Source organism: Halichoerus grypus, chromosome 8 (assembly GCF_964656455.1).
Source record: "Halichoerus grypus chromosome 8, mHalGry1.hap1.1, whole genome shotgun sequence".
In the NCBI taxonomy this organism is placed as follows: domain Eukaryota; kingdom Metazoa; phylum Chordata; class Mammalia; order Carnivora; family Phocidae; genus Halichoerus; species Halichoerus grypus.
The window spans coordinates 95,805,633-95,820,933 of NC_135719.1; the positions used below are offsets into that span (position 1 = coordinate 95,805,633).

The following is a 15,301-nucleotide window of genomic DNA, read 5'->3' on the forward strand; positions in this document are numbered from 1 at the left end:
TGATGGAATTGTACTTAGTTGTTTAGCATTCTTCTTTACTCTTTACAATATGAATTCTCTTAGGTCAGGGTCTGTGTTATGATCATTTTCATATTCTGAGTGTATAGTCTATTGACTATAACTGGTAAGAATTTGAATAATATTCATTAAAATAACTGTGAAACTAAGTGAATATATTGGCTAAATGCCAGTAATAAATTTTATTCTGAGGCATAGAAGTAAAGGTTGTTCTTTCCTTGAGGGAGAACTCCAGATAAAAAAGACTTGACAGGACAGAATCTTTAATTGGAAAACCCAAGTCAGAGAATCCTTGGGAGTTTATGCTCAGCAAGAAAGTAGCACTTTAGTTGCTACAGAAGTTACAATCAGAGAGGAGTCCATAATGGATTACTCAATTAAACCAGATGTTTACAAATCCTGAAGCATGTAATAAAGGCAGTCTTGGGCATAAAAGGCCTTTTAGTATTTTTCATGTCAAAAGGGGAGAATAACGAAACGTTCTAGAGATCCTCTTCATTTGTGGATTGCATTCCAGAGAAGCATCTCTCCAAGTGTATAAAGAAAATTTTGTTCATAGGGTATTGATAAGGTTATGTAAAAAGAAACGAAGGACCTATTAGGTGAAATAAAGCTAAAATTATTTCTTTATTATAGGATTTCCCCCAGCCTTTAATATGTGTTGTGATTCACCAAGGAGTAGATACAGAAGCCCATATTCTCTAAAAGTTTTTGTTTACAGAACTTTCTTATATTTGCTTATTTTTTCTTTGGCACCTTTACGTCTAAATATTTTTTAGGGGTGGCTCCACAAACAGCAAATCTTGATGGGACATATGGTTCTGGGGAAACGGTGTCAATGACAAAGACCCTGGCTTTAGATAATGTTCTTCATGGGTTGACACCACGTGTTGTGACAATAAACCAGCAAGAACCATCATTTTATGGCACAAAGCCTTAACATTCATACCTATTCCTGAGTCATGTATTTCATTGGTACATTCAACATTTATTTCCCTTTAGGAAGACCTATCAGCTGATTGTTCACAGGATCGTCAAGTGCTGCCTTAAGGTGAATTATTCTGAGAAGCTACTTTATACCAGAGTAGTTCCCCTATGGATTCCAGTAGTTTGAAACTACTGCAGTCACTTTGCCAATGATTGTAGGTATTTTCAGCCACTGTGATCAAAATATTTGGCAAATATGAAACATTTTTCTGTTAATCCTGTTTGGGACTATCCGCATTCTCATTACATTGTTTGGCAGAGGCTGTTTTTTCTCCCTATGAAATATTCTCTGTATCTGGAATATTCTTTGTATCTGAAAATATTGCACAAGACGGTACAGCAGCTGTGTGAGAAGCTGGTTGATTTCAGAGTCATCTCCAACCTTGTGATTGTCCAAATTCCAAAATAGAGTGAGTGTGATTTTAGCCTACATAAAAGTTACAGGCTACAGAAGGGCTGGCTCCAAATCAAATGCCAAATGATGCCACCATGTATTGTACTTTAGACTTGTCTAAAGCTGAACATGTAGAAAACACTTGATTTAATTCAACAAATATTTATTGAGTACCCATTATATACAAAATAGTTTGTTTCATGCTAATCCCTGGAGCAAAATGACAGTCTCAAAGTTTAATCAGCAAAGCATTTATTGGACACCCACCAGGATGCTTCCCTTCAATACCACTATAATTCTATGTAGTGAACACTTATCCAACCCATACGAGCAGCAAATAAAGATAATTGCATGGATGTAATTGGGAGAGGATTAGTAATGCTGACAGCCCAGTCACTGTAATTTCACATCAAGTGCCCTTTTGATAAATCTACATAAGAGAAGTCAGACGTGGTTTTGACAGGGGTGGATCCTGACAGGAATATGCCAGGAATTTTACCAATTATGGATCAATAGAGAGTGAAAGGTTTAAGCTGAGGTTATCATTTTTAAGAGCTGGTAGGGAACATAAAAGAAAAATCCAATGTCAGCAAGGTGAGTGCTCAAATGAGTCCAGGTGTAAAGAAAGCTAGAACTGTCAGATGCTGTGATGCAATTCAGGAAAGGGTTCAGGACTGAAAATGGAATCAAACCATACTTAATATTTGATAAATACCAGCAATTGAATAAAGAGATGAACCCAAGTTAGGACTGGAAACCAAGTCAGAAAATCTAGAAAAAATACTAAAGAGAACAACATGAGCAAAAGTTAATGTGATTTTTTTAAAAAAGATTTTATTTATTTATATGAGAGAGAGAGCATGAGCAGGGGGTGGGGAGAGGGAGAAGCAGACTCCCCACTGAGCAGGGAGCCTGACATGGGCTCATTCCCAGGATCCTGGGATCATGACCTGAGCTGAAGGCAGATGCTTAACTGACTGAAGCACCCAGGCACTCCTAATGTGATTTGAATGATAGGAGAAGAGGGACCTAGGGGGAGGACAACATTAGAGTTTGCTCTTTTGTTTCCATGTAGAAATTAATGCAAAAAAAGTCTGGCTTTAGGGACTCCTCAGGAAGTTTAGATGAAAGATTAAGACATATGATTTTTTTTCTTTTCTGAAAATGAGCCCCTGAGTAAAGCAATCTGCAGTTGTACCCATTCCATCATCTAAGCAGAAAAGAACAGGGTCCAGGGGGTGTGTCCCATATGTTCTGGTTCATTTGGGGGTGTTGGCAACAGATCATTCCAGAGAACTGAGGTCAGAAATTTACACTCAGTATCCCTTCCTCACCTATATTTGGGCATGTGACTGCTTTTTCTCACTCACTAGAGGAGGGTGGTGGCTCTGTGATAAGGTAGACATGCTTGTAGAAGAATAATAAGGATCACCTCAGGCTTACTTTCAACTGTGTGCTCTAAAGTCAAAGTAAAAATCGCACTTAGATCTATTTTTGGCAACAAAGATCGTTGCCAAAATACAAAGTTTGTATTGCCAGTGTGTATAATATAATGTGTTCTTAGTAGTCAAGATTTCACATGATCTCTGCATTCAGATAAAAGTGAGGGGTAAAAACTTTATTGACTTCCCCTAGTATGTGATTAAGATATATTAGTGCAATTCAAAATATATTAATTGATAGCCCTGGAAAACAAGATGGACATTTCTCTTCATCATAGAGCTTACAGTTTAGCATAACTACATATAATTAGTAACAAATACCTGAAGAGTTACAAAGGAAGGATAACCTAGTCTAGTGAGTTAAGGAAATCTTTTCTGAGTATTTAATAGTTACACTGAAACTTAACAAGCCTTATAGTTTGGTAACAAGCAAGCTGTGATGGAATGTACTTTTTCTAGCATAGTGGTAACGTGCATCTACACACACAAAATGACGGAGCTGAGCAAAGAAAACATCCTGACATCAGAAAACGTCCATAATAGCTTCAGTGAATAAAAATCATATGAAATGAGTGTGATGTTATCACTATAGGTGGCACAAGCTAATAGTAACTAACACTCACAGACACTTGCAATATGTCAGATGTTTCTTATACCTTAATTCATTTAATCCTGACCATAGCCTGAGAAGATAGCTACTATCATCCTGTAGGCAGAGTCATGAAATTTCCCAATGCTGATCGTCTAATCAGGTAGGCACTGCTTTCAAATACAGGTCTGATTTCAAAGCTCGTTACATCTTTATCCCATATCTCTTTGCTAGTGCCTCTCAAATACTCATAAAAGGAGGCACAAGGGGTTTAATGGTTGCAGCAGATGCCCTTTGAGCTCTGCATCGCATCCCTTGGCCACCTCTGATTTCAGCCTGTATGTAGCTGGGTGCAGTCGTCCAATAGCGCACTTCAAACACTCATGCTTTACTGTCTCAGAGTTGTCCCTGAAACCACGGGGATTTTCTCAGCTTGGGTGAGTTTGTGGGGGTTATAACACCCCCTGGAATAGCCCTCACCTAATGGATGAGGGTAGTCTAGTACATAAAGGCCCCAGTCCGCTCTCATTCAGAGGGATGTTTCTGAGACAACTTCTACATGATTCCTCAGAGGGCCTGTGGGGGATTAAGACCCAGCTGTCCACAGAGGTAACCAGCTTAATAAAATACACTTCAGTTTTCTTGCTTTTCTGTCTCACTTTCTCCACTCTTTCAATCTAACTTCCTGAGATTATTTCCCAAATATATCATCTCCATCTCAGTCCTTGTGTCAGGTTTTCCTAACAGGGGAATTCAAACTAAGACGGTGATTTTAAGCATTGGATTTTTAAATACAATTTTACACTGCATTTCTGTTGGAATCTGTTCGATCTTCAGCAAAGAGTAATATGATATGACATTCTACTTGTATTTTACTACCATATGGGAGTCCTCAGGTACTTCATTTAAAAAAAAAAGAAAAAAAATGAGCAAAACATGCATAAAACACAGCGTAAAATCTGAAGGAAATTCAAATACTAAGAAAAGTACCATTGGAAACATCTGTTATTATAGAAACTCAACTGCAGAGTTAAAAGTATTAAAGGCCAAATTCTAATAGTACTAAGTATATTTATAAAGCCACCATTGTATCAAAAAAATTTTTATGCCAACCCCAGTGATTTTATATAATTTCATTGATATTTATTTGACCATCTCACTGATACCATAAAATAAAGAGTAACTTCCCATAGGCCATTTTTAATGGATGCCTCCTGTAAACAAACTTTATTTATTTTTATTTTTTAAATTTATTTTATTGTATTTTATTATGTTATGTTAATCACCATATATTACATCATTAGTTTTTGATGTAGTGTTCCATTGATTCATTGTTTTCCGTATAACACCCAGTGCTCCATTCAGTACATGCCCTCTTTAATACCCATCACCAGGCTAACCCATCCTCCCACCCCCCTCCCCTCTAGAACCCTCAGTTTGTTTCTCAGAGTCCATAGTCTCTCATGGTTTGTCTCCCCCTCTGATTTCCCCCCCTTCATTTTTCCCTTCCTGCTATCTTCTTCTTTTTTTTTTTTTAACATATAATGTATTATTTGTTTCAGAGGTACAGATCTATGATTCAACAGTCTTACACAATTCACAGCACTCACCATAGCGCATACCCTCCCCAATGTCTATCACCCAGCCACCCCATCCCTCCCACCCCCCCACCACTCCAGCAACCCTCAGTTTGTTTCCTGAGATTAAGAATTCCTCATATCAGTGAGATCATATGATACATGTCTTTCTCTGGAGGGTATTATGCTGTAAACAAATTTTAAAATGTAATTTGTGTTATTTAATTCAGTGTGTTGTATAGATGTAGCAATGATTTAGAATTTATCTGAAGTGAAATACCTCGTGATCTTGTTTCCTTCTAAAATGCCACATATTTTTCAGAAATAGTCTTCTAAGCTTTTTTTCTGTCACTCACATATATTTCAGAAGCAATTGCTGTAGTAAAAGGTTAGTCTTTGAAGGGTTTCATTGTTTTTCTGTCTCCTTAAAGTGTCAAATATAGGGACATAGAAAGAGCAAACATACTGTATTGAACGATCTATCATTCATTGGAAGGTGATGGATGGGGTCAGACTCATTCAGGCAGTAAATTCACATCCATTTTCTCAGAAAGCTTTTTGACATGGTTTTGGAAGTCCTCTCTTTATGTAAAATATTATCTCCTTCTTTCTGTTGCTCCTCTATCCATTTCCTCCTCCCTCATTTAGAAGGCAGTGAAATTTTAGTTACATTGAAGACCTTTTTAAAAATCAAAACACCTGATGTGTTTAATGAAAGTCAGTGCTTTGATAATCTAGAACTTGCCAAAGAAAATGAATTACTTTGAGTTGTCTTCTCATCAAATTCATTAAAATGAGTTAGAGGCAGAGATAATTATTTGTTTCACACACTGAGAAACAGGTGTAGATGCTATTTGGAGATCCAAATGAACATGCCAATTAGTACATTAGGTTTATGTGCAAATGTAGTCTCACTTAATTGCTGTGTCTGAGAAAATTTGCCTTTTTTATGAAGTGAGTTTTGGAAAACTATACTGCTGTTCATTCACGAGCTATGATGATGGAATGCTAATGAGTGAAGAGAGAATGTCTACACACTGCATCTGGACCTTTTTGGAAATGCCAAATTTGCAATGCCCTGGGTTCTGCCCCCATGATTAACACTTTGCATTATTGTATGTATCACTGGGGATATGGTACTGCCTACTGCCTAAAGCACAAAACTATAGAAATCAGTTCTGATAGAACATATATGTGTTGATGATGGGAAAATAGAAAAATATGAGATATTTTAGAGGAATTTAGGCAGGAAAGGGCAGAAAAGCAAGGCCTTTCAGATCTGATACTGCATTTCAAGAGAAAGAGCAAAAATTAGAAAAAAAAAACATTTGTTTGAAATAATCTTGCTAAGGATTAGTGTTGAGATTCCTGATTTTTGGTTTCTTTTCCCTTATATTTTTATTTATAATCTAATGGAAGAGAGTGAGAGGAAGGAGGCTAACTTTGTGAATGCTATCATCTGACGTATAAATTATGGTATTTTTAGGTCAGGAAGATTATAAATATTCAGCAGAATGAATTTCCATGAAGCAAGCAATATATAAAATAATTTATTATTTAGAAACCTCAATTATGCCATGTAAGATACTATATGTGGTAATTGGTTGGCAATCTAGAAATAGCACCTCTTATGAAAAATGCTGGTGCTCTTACAACCCAGCCACTTGTTGGAGCATCTCTGTGCTTTGTTTAGGACATGAGGTTATAAGGGTACACAAGGGTTGTCTTTGCAGTGATGGAAAAAGACATGCCATTCTTTCCTGAGCAAATTTATAGCAGTTATAAATACTGGGTTTGTTCAGAGCTCTTTGCTTTTGCAGCAAATAATTGGAAATAATTTTTAAATATGATTTTTGACAATGGTATGTTTTGAAAAAACTAGTTATGGAAGTATAGAACAGAAACCAAGAAACAGACTCTTAACTATAGAGAACAAACTGATGGTTACCAGAGGGGAGGTGGGTGCGGGGGTTAAATGGATGATGGGGATTAAGGAGGGCACTTGTGATGAGCACTGGGTGTTACATTAAAGTGTTGAATCACTAAATTCTACACCTGAAATGAATATTACTCTGTATGTTAACTAACTGGAACTTTAATAGAAACTAAAAAAAAAAAAAAAAGAAAGAAAGAAAAATATAGACCAGGACATGCTAGTATAAATTAATCTAATCTAATCCCTCTTGTTCAGGGATTTGTAGAAGCTGGCTTACCTGGTAGTTGTTACTCGGCCTGTACACAGAACAGTCAATTTTAAAAAGATTTACTATATAATATGCAGAATATTTTTTCATTCAAAAATATTACTTAAGCATCTCCTTTACTACATCTTGGGACAAATGAAAGTAAGCTCAAATCTATAATTGGTTCTGCCAGCCCTCAACAAACTTACAATCTAATTGGGAAGACAAGGCCTGGTCTCATGAATAAAACAGAGCAACTAAAAAGAAGAAAAGAAACCAGAGTAGCAGGCTATGTAATCCACATACATGAGAAATATAGTTATTTTATATGCAATTAATATTTTTTTCAGAACAGTTTTTTTCTCATAATAACTTCTTGATTGAAACAATGATGATCTTTTCTCTCTATTCTCACCATCCTTTGACTGACTTTTTGATATTTCTTAAAAAAAGAAAAGAGGGCTTCAGCTTTTCTCGGTGTTTATGGCCTGTCATACTCCTTTGGTCTAATTAACTGCACATAGAATGAGAAGAGCTTAGAGTGTTGTTATCATCAACAACTTAACATCAGTCTCTCCTGTTGAACATCTCTAGTGAATGTATTTTTGTTTCCTCTGATATTGTTCCTAATCCTCTTCATTTTACATGTATGCTTTTGCTTGTTGTTTCTCTTGGCTTAGAGTTAAGTCTATGTGCTTCTTGGAAAGGAAATATTTGTTGAGAAGCTAAAAAAGCAGTAAGTAGAATTTACAGTTGGTGTTAAGTTTGATATCAGTGATATACTTCATTAAAGAAAACAGATTTAAATAGCCTCTTCAGTCTATATTAAACTTTATATAAGGTCCGAATATCTGTAGCATTTATTTGCCATATTCTAGAGCTAAAATAAGCATTTCTGAGAGACAAGACTTTGTTCTGCTGGTATAATAGTCCATTTCGTTAACCATAGGCTCCCAGCTGCTTCTTAATGAGATACAAGCATAATTCAGAGAAAAATAGACTAAGAAACCAAGACTATTAGTAGCAAACGATGTAATAAGAGTTAAAAAGGAAAGAATATGAGCCACCAAGGATTTTTTTATCAGGCTACCCTGTGGTACACTCTTATTGTGGGCAGACACAAATTGAGATTCAACATTACATTCAAAAGTCACCAACTGTAAAATTGGCAACTTTATGATGGCAGGAGGAGAGGAGAGACCTAAAAATTCTTGCAGCTCTGTGTAAAAGGCATCTTTAGATTGATATTTGTAATGTTTTAACTTTTTTCTGGATAATTAAAAAGATTTTCGATCCAAGTTGTTTGAATTGTGATTACTGTCAAGAGTGCTTAAGCCCGATAGATATATTGGAAATAGTGTAATTTTTCAAATGTTATTAATTGATCATTTTACCAGATATTTTCTGTCTTTTTTAGTATGTAATCACTCACAGGTTAGATTTGACACCTAGCCAATGCCAAATATATTTTAGATGCATATCTAAATTGCCAAATAAACAAACAAACAGAATTCTGGTAGACAGGTAGAAGGGTGTCCACTCACCTGAAAGATGCTGGAGTAATCTAACTCTCATTTTGTTGAAGAAAGTCTTCATGGATGTCACCCAAAGTGAACAACAGCACTTGGAGGAGTTCACGGAGCATAAGCATCCCATGTACAATAAGTAGGTTAGCCCCGAGCAGGTCCTATGAGATATTAGAGTTGGACTGTCACAAGGAAATGTCTGCCTTTCAAATTATCATGACGATCAGTGGAATTATATAAGGAACAATTTCAGCTGAAATTAAAAGCTAAATACACGATGGACTTGTCATTTTATTGGCAAGATATTTTTAAACACATGCAGCCATCTAGATACTCATTCGTTTTCTCAGGAGGTTATGCCGTTGCTGTGAACAATTATGAAGGAGTAACCAGTTAGAGGTCATCTAAATTATTAAAGTAAGAAAATTTGTCACACATTTAATAAAGAATGTGTTTAAGTGAAAACTGTGTTCATTGTATTTGGTCATGTGTAATATCTGAGGTCTCTCCTCTTTGACAGTATCAACTTAAATTGAAATGAAAATGTTCTGTGTCTCACACCATTCCCATAAATCCCCATACATTAATTAGCATTCTCTGTAAGCTTTGTTTAGTCCTTTAATTTTTTTCTGTACCCCATTTCTTTGGTGCAGAAGACCAACCACTCTGACATAAAGTGTCATCCAATTCATCTTTATGCAGGTAAGGAGAGTTTTACCTTCAATTCCCAAAACAGGTGGTTGTTTTCCCTTTAAGAGCCTCTAGAATAGAAATGTTATGATTTTTTTCAATAAAAATTTCATCACCTTTATACCAGGTATATATCTTTCATCTTTGTATCTGGCATTTAAAAAATCTAAGTTATAGGTTAAACCATTTTCCTTTAACTGTGAGCTTTATCTGTCTAGGAAATAGCAGCAGAGGCCCCTTGAAATTACTCTTCAAGTACTTGCAGACAGTTTTGCTTCCCTTCAGGTGGAATGCTTCTGTCATGCCGACCATTTTTTGTGAAGAAACTCTATGCTCTTTCAATACATATTAAATAATTTATTCAAGTGGTGCCTCTGGTTCTGAAAAAAATTTTTTTTCCCTTTTAAAACCCAAATCTTTATTGTAATGTTTTTAATAGTTCTAATTTACAGTGGTATTGAGTTACCCTTGAACAAAACACAGAAAATGGGGTACATTTCGGCAATAATATTCAGAATTGAGAAAACAGAAGATAGAATGTATTATAAGCATTCTGAAATTGTATTTTTGAACTTTCAGGAAAAGAAGTCAGTATATCAGTTTTTTAAATCATGGGTGGGGTGTGGGATGGTGGGGCAATAATGATGATTTGTTTGAAATTTAAAATCTCTATATGAGGATCTATTCTACATGATGATGTGGGATATCTAAGGACATGAAGAATGTGTAGACATGAATATGTCCATGTCCTTCCACCTAATTAAAAAGTTGGTAGAGAGATTTGGGGGAGAATTATTTGAGGCTTAATATTGTACACATTTGGTGTTTTAGTTCTAGTCATGTGCTTTCATTGAGGAGAATTGATCAGAGTGAGGTTTTAATTTATTTAGTTCATGTTTCTCATATTTGCATAAGCCAAAAATACACTTACACTCAATATCTGGTCCTGTTGTCAATATCTGAGCAATATTAAGTCAGTTTAAAGAATAATTACACAGAACAAATATAAGGAAATCCACTATTAATAAAATACAGAGAAATTATAGTATATCCTTTGTAAAAAAGACATTTTAAAAAGGAGCATCTGTTAAAATACAGATACTCTAGAAGTACAGTTTCAAATAAATAACTTCATACCTTATAATTGTTTAATTTCTAAGCCACTAGACATAAATTGGATAAAAATTGAGAGAACACAACTACCTAATGTATAAATTGTCAGACTTGGATGGTTTCTATACTGACAACAAAATAAATTTTTAAAAAGAAACAGAAAATGTGATTCTTGCTCAGAATCACAGAGACAGCTGGTTATTTATACATGCAATATAATATATATGATGGTTTGAAATAACCTACTATTTCTACTTAGAATTATAGCATGCTCTGATGCTTTTCTAGATCATGTGCCTCAGTTTTTCAATGTAGAATTGCCTCTGGGTAGTGCTGGGACTGCTCTGTTTTAACAATCATCAACAGAAAAATGTCAAGAACCATTTCCGTTAGTATTTAGTCAGTTCAATCAAAATCACATAAAATGGGGTTTATTAAAGTAGTCAGTATCGCTGGTATAAACTGTTCTATGAAACAGTATGACGACTGTTTCGACAGTGCTGGCTGGAGTAATAATTGCAACCATTCTGTAATCAGGTGTTGAGACTCACATGACATGTTAGAGAAAAATGTAAACAAATATATTTTGAGCCATATGTTTAAGAGCTTTTTAAGTCTGCTTATAGTGCTCAGGCCCATTATATATATACTTGGTCAAATTCATTTATGTATTCATTTATACTACCTCATTCCTAAAGGACTTGAGGTTTGTATACTTGATACAAAGACAAAAACCCATAAATATATCTAGTACTCTAGCCAGAACATCATTTTGTTATTCATTCAGAGGGAATACTTTGGCCCAACGTGCACTGATAGAGGTGAAAAGGATTTTAGCTCTCCATTCTATTAATATCAATGAGTTTTTCAATTCCTATTGTCTACCTCCTTGACTTTCCTGTTAAATTTTATCAAGAAACAGAGACTGAGGAATCTTCAAAACAGAAACTGCGGATTCAGGAAACTTTGATGTCTTCTAACAATTTGAATAAAAAAAAAAATTCTTTATACAATTGCTTTTCCTCAAGAATAGGTTACTCTATTTGAAACAAGCCAAGAAAAGATATAATACATGGAAGCTTAGGAGGTGTTTGTCTAGGAAGTTAGGTTTGTAAAATCATATATAATTTCAATTCCTCATTCTATAACCTCTCTTAGACACATTATTCTGATTAATGATGTAGCTCATTAAAATTGCTCTGCATGTTCCTTAGACTTTTTGGAAATTAGTCACTTTACTATATACTAACATCAACTTCCTGAGGTCTAAGTTCTACTTATGACTCGGACACTTTTTTACCTCAAGTAAATTTTTTCATATTTAGTGGCCTGTGTTTCCATATCATTAATGAAATACTAATTTGAGGCTGTGTGTGTCTTTGAAATTGGTTTTGCAAGTAAAAATTACTAAGTAGAAATTAATTTCAGTTTAAGAAATCTTAAATTTTTGAAGTTTAAACAAAACCAATTCTTAAGCTTTAAGCTTGGACAAAATGTTTATTCTCTTTCTAAAATGCAACATATTCTAGTAATCATTGCCAAAGGTAGCTGAATAATATTTGGTCCCATTCAAAAACTTAATATTAAGTTCTTTAGAACTTTAAATGATTTATCATGTGTAAATACAGTATATGGAATTTCTCTTAAATATTTCAATTTTCTGATTGACAATCTCTCTAAAGCACTAAATCTTAAAAGTCTAATATATGAACATAAAGTATGGTAAAACTCATTTAATAGTCTAATAGTTAAGATTGTTTAATTTCAACTTAAAATCAAGTTTAAAATAATAATTTAATTATATATTTTAAATGGGATGTATTGAAGCATTAATCTAATCAATATTCTCTTAAATATTATAAATATACAAAAAATATTCATATTAACTGAAAGTAGGAATAGCATTGCTTTGATTTTATAAATATTTTTATACTTAATTATAAATCTTCCTTTGGATGCTTAACCACTATACAAATGTATGTTATTTCAATCAATTTGGGGAGTACCTCCCATATAATTTGGGGTAGCCTCTCAGGTTTCTGGAGCTAATACAGAGATTTAAGGAAGACTGAATTCTTATTGAAGTTGCTCTATAACTGCCGTTTGGGGGTGGTTACATATTTGCATTCAAGTTGCAGATTAATTACATAATTTTTTCTTTACCCATAGATTCATAAATTGCTCCCGTGCTTTGATAATTTTCTTCTTTGACTCTTAAAATATGTAAATGCATTTTCTAGCTAACTGTGTAGACATTTACATTTGTTGAAATCTTTATTTTCTTATTTCTAGAATCACACTGATATTATGGATTTTATAGTAATAATGATTAAATTTTAGACTTCTTTCATTGCTCCAGATGATTATTTAATTATAACTTTCAAGGTCATGCAAATGACATGAAATATCATTTAGCAACATTTTCAGTATTAAAAGTCAACTCACTTAAAAATTGATTGTGTTTGTACTATGCAAAAGAACATTTCCAGGAATTTAGGGCAATAAAAGGTTCATCATGATCTGGTCTTTCAGAGAGGTCATGTTATGGAAAACTTTAAAAGACCTTGAACAAAGCTAAAAAAGTTAGAAGATCACTAGGTATATTGTGGGAATAACTGTATAGAGGAGTGAGAGATAATATTAATGAAGCATGTAGATACCTCTACTGAAAATAATTTTGAATACTCAGCAGAGTCTGAGTTCTGTTCTATATGCAGAAGGAATATAGCCCTGAGAGTCATGGACTGGGTAGGTTTCTATGTAACCAGAAGCTAAAAGCTCAGGGAAAAGATAGTGCTAAAAATATAAAATGAGGGAACTCTTCATGTAGAGCTTGCATCTAAGTAATGGAACTTGGTGATTTTATACGGAATAAAGTGGTAAAAGAGTAGAGAGATCTGATCATTAAGATTCAGGCAAGCATGAGCAGAGCAGAAGGAGCCAGGACAAGGGTCTTCAAAATAATAACCAGCTTTGAAGAAAGACAACCATGTTTTGGAGAAGAGAAGAAAAATATGAAGGGTGGGTAGTGTGGGAGCTATTTCATGCTTAGAGATGAGATAACACTTTTAGATAGGTAGGATCAGAACTCAACCTCATGTGTAGAAGAGAAAAGAAAAATAGAAGCTGTAGATATAAATGCAGTGTTCTGTTTCAGTAAGCTTTGTGTTGAGGAAAATGAAAGGGATTGGATAGGAATTTGTGGGGGGGGTCAGTAATTTGGGGGTAATGGAATGTGAGAATATTAGGAGATAAGACCCAAGGACCGAATGAAAAGGGAGTATTAAACACCAAGAGGGAAGAACCTAGGAGCAAATCCAAAAGATAAGGAGGAGTAAATGTCTAGGTAGAGGATGTGTTGAGGTGGGGATGGGGGGGGGGGTGGTCTGAGACAGGACATCCACTTCTCCTAAAGCCTGGAGGGAAAAGAATAAAGGGCATATCCAGATTTTGAGGTGAAGTGAAAAAGAAAAATTTACGTAATTAATATTAGTTGCACTCAATACTGTGAATGATTAGTCAGAAGAAAGGCATAGCTGAAAATACTTTTCCTTTCTATGCTTCTAGGAATAACTGTATTGTTTTTCAACATATTTGAGAGGCAAAATGAAATCCAATAATATATTTTATAATTGTTTATTAATGATTACTATGGTACCTCTGGTTGGAAATAATTGGGCAGAAACATCCCAATGCTTATAAATTGAATTCATTTTGATATCTGAAATGTTATTATTGTATCCATTTTGAACAATTTCTTTTGAAGTTTGAGATTTTATTATATGTTGGCAGAAAGAGTTGAATTTGTTGAAATGACTTTGAAGAGAGGTATAGTATCAGTAATAATCTCCAGAAGTCAGTTCACCAATAGCTAAATTAGCAAAAGTCACAGGCTATTCACAAAAGATGAAATGCAAATCTTCAGTAAATAAGTGAAAATTCAATCTCACAGGTAAGAAAAATGGAAAGTAAATACATTTTTAAAAAAATTTTTATTAACATATAATGTATTATTTGTTTCAGGGGTACAGGTCTGTGATTCATCAGTCTTACACAATTCACAGCACATACCATAGCACATACCCTCCCCAGTGTCCATCATCCAGCCACCCCACTCCCATCCCCCTCCACTCCAGCAACCCTCAGTTTATTTCCTGAGATTAAGAGTCTCTTATGGTTTGTTTCCCTCTCTGGTTTCATCTTGTTTCATTTTTTCCCTCCCTTCCTCTGTCTTGTTTCTCAAATTCCTTATATCAGTGAGATCACATGATACTTGTCTTTCTCTGATTGATTTATTTCGCTTAGCATAATACCCTCTAGTTCCATCCATGTCATTGCAAATGGCAAGATTTCATTTTTTTGATGACTGCATAATATTCCAGTGTGTGTGTGTGTGTGTGTGTGTGTGTGTGTGTGTGTGTGTGTGTATTTATGTTTGTGGGTATATATATATATGTCTGTATATATATATATATATATATATATATGTATATATATATATATATATATCTATCTCACATCTTCTTTATCCATTCATCTGTCGATGGACATCTAGGCTCTTTCCATAGTTTGGCTATTGTGGACATTGCTGCTATCAACATTGGGGTGCATATGCCCCTTCGGATCACTACATTTGTATCTTTGGGGTAAATACCCAGTAGTGCAATGGCTGGGTCGTATGGTAGCTCTATTTTCAACTTTTTGAGGAACCTCCATGCTGTTTTCCAGAGTGACTGCATCAGCTTGCTTTCCCACCAACAGTGTAGGAGGGTTCCCCTTTCT

At 34.7% G+C, this 15,301-nt stretch overlaps 2 long non-coding RNA genes across 2 annotated transcripts in view; one reads left to right on the plus strand and one right to left on the minus strand.

Moving 5' to 3' along the window:
- The window catches only part of LOC118522646 (uncharacterized), a 1,210,141-nt gene that overhangs the window by 560,347 nt on the left and 634,493 nt on the right, over window positions 1–15,301 (plus strand). The gene's annotated exons all lie outside the window — the stretch shown is intronic.
- Window positions 8,743–15,301, minus strand: part of LOC118534834 (uncharacterized) — a 149,079-nt gene continuing 142,520 nt past the window's right edge. The window contains exon 3 of the long non-coding RNA XR_013450175.1: window positions 8,743–8,877. This is a non-coding gene — a long non-coding RNA (uncharacterized LOC118534834). The remainder of the gene's footprint in view (window positions 8,878–15,301) is intronic.